The following is a 1,827-nucleotide window of genomic DNA, read 5'->3' on the forward strand; positions in this document are numbered from 1 at the left end:
AGGCCTGTGTAAACAATAAAACCATCGTAGGCCTGTGTTAACAATAAAAACATTGTAGGCCTGTGTAAACAATAAAACCATCGTAGGCCTGTGTTAACAATAAAAACATCGTAGGCCTGTGTAAACAATTAAAACATCGTAGGCCTGTGTTAACAATAAAAACATCGTAGGCCTGTGTAAACAATAAAACCATCGTAGGCCTGTGTTAACAATAAAAACATTGTAGGCCTGTGTAAACAATAAAACCATCGTAGGCCTGTGTTAACAATAAAAACATTGTAGGCCTGTGTTAACAATAAAAACATTGTAGGCCTGTGTTAACAATAAAAACATTGTAGGCCTGTGTTAACAATAAAAACATCGTAGGCCTGTGTTAACAATAAAAACATCGTAGGCCTGTGTTATCACTATAAATTACGTACATCTTCTTACTCTTGTGTATTTCAAGGATTGCCGTATAAATCTACATATGGTACAGGGAATACGTACAGATACCTTTAAAGACTGCCGTATAGATCTACACATAGTACAGGAAGTAAGTACAGGTACTTTCGGGGAGTGTCATATAAAACTACATATGGTATATAGAGAGTAGTTAGAGATACCTCCAGGGAGTACCTTATGAATATGTTATAATACAAAAAAATAGTTAGATACCTTTTTAACACTTCAAACTACTCGGTACAATTTTCTTTGGGGGACCTTGGGGGACTGATCAGCTATAGGTATTGAAATTTAAAAGTTTTTTTTTTTTTGTGGGGGCACGCCATATGAAGGGTCCGTCGGTGGGTTGTCCCGATTGCACCAGCAATAAATACGCCACTGGATACCACCTTATGGTTAAACTTATTAAAACTAAAACTATAACACTTCAAATAATTAGAGGTTTAAATAAGATTTTACATTGTAACTCATCTTTATATTTTAAGTTTTAATATAAAGTGTGTTCATCCTGATGTTACGATTCGTTATATTTGAAGCTTTAATATAAAGTTTGTTCATCCTGATGTTATGATTCGTTATATTTGAAGCTGTAATATAAAGTTTGTTCACCCTGATGTTACGATTCGTTATATTTGAAGCTTTAATGTAAAGTTTGTTCACCCTGATGTTACGATTCGTTATATTTGAAGCTGCAATATAAAGTTTCTTCACCCTGATGTTACGATTCGTTATATTTGAAGCTGTAATATAAAGTTTCTTCACCCTGTTTTAACAGAGATATTTCATTCCCCAGATGTTCTAACACGTCATTCTGTTCGAACGCTAATCAAGTTTTTGAAAATAAATACAATAAAATAAGGATGATCTCTGGCGATATACAAAAGAGCACGCGACCTTCTGTGATTGAATGCTCTAGTGGTAAGCAACATCTGGTGAGTAGAACGCTGTCTCTTTCTTTGTGATACATTAGATACCTGTTTACATTGTATTAATATGTATTACTCCATTAGATACCTGTTTACATTGTATTAATATGTATTACTCCATTAGATACCTGTTTACATTGTATTAATATGTATCACTCCATTAGATACCTGTTTACATTGTATTAATATGTATTACTCCATTAGATACCTGTTTACATTGTATTAATATGTACCACTCCATTAGATACCTGTTTACATTGTATTAATATGTATTACTCCATTAGATACCTGTTTACATTGTATTAATATGTATTACTCCATTAGATACCTGTTTACATTGTATTAATATGTATTACTCCATTAGATACCTGTTTACCTAGTATTAATATGTATTACTCCATTAGATACCTGTTTACATTGTATTAATATGTATCACTCCATTAGATACCTGTTTACC

General features: G+C 32.7%; 1 long non-coding RNA gene across 1 annotated transcript in view; it reads left to right on the forward strand.

Moving 5' to 3' along the window:
• The window catches only part of LOC106468615, an 18,945-nt gene that overhangs the window by 4,873 nt on the left and 12,245 nt on the right, over nucleotides 1–1,827 (forward strand). Inside the window, exon 2 of the long non-coding RNA XR_001291393.2 lies at nucleotides 1,238–1,376. This is a non-coding gene — a long non-coding RNA (uncharacterized LOC106468615). The remainder of the gene's footprint in view (nucleotides 1–1,237; nucleotides 1,377–1,827) is intronic.

The sequence above is a fragment of the Limulus polyphemus genome, unplaced genomic scaffold (assembly GCF_000517525.1).
Source record: "Limulus polyphemus unplaced genomic scaffold, Limulus_polyphemus-2.1.2 Scaffold3078, whole genome shotgun sequence".
NCBI lineage: Eukaryota > Metazoa > Arthropoda > Merostomata > Xiphosura > Limulidae > Limulus > Limulus polyphemus.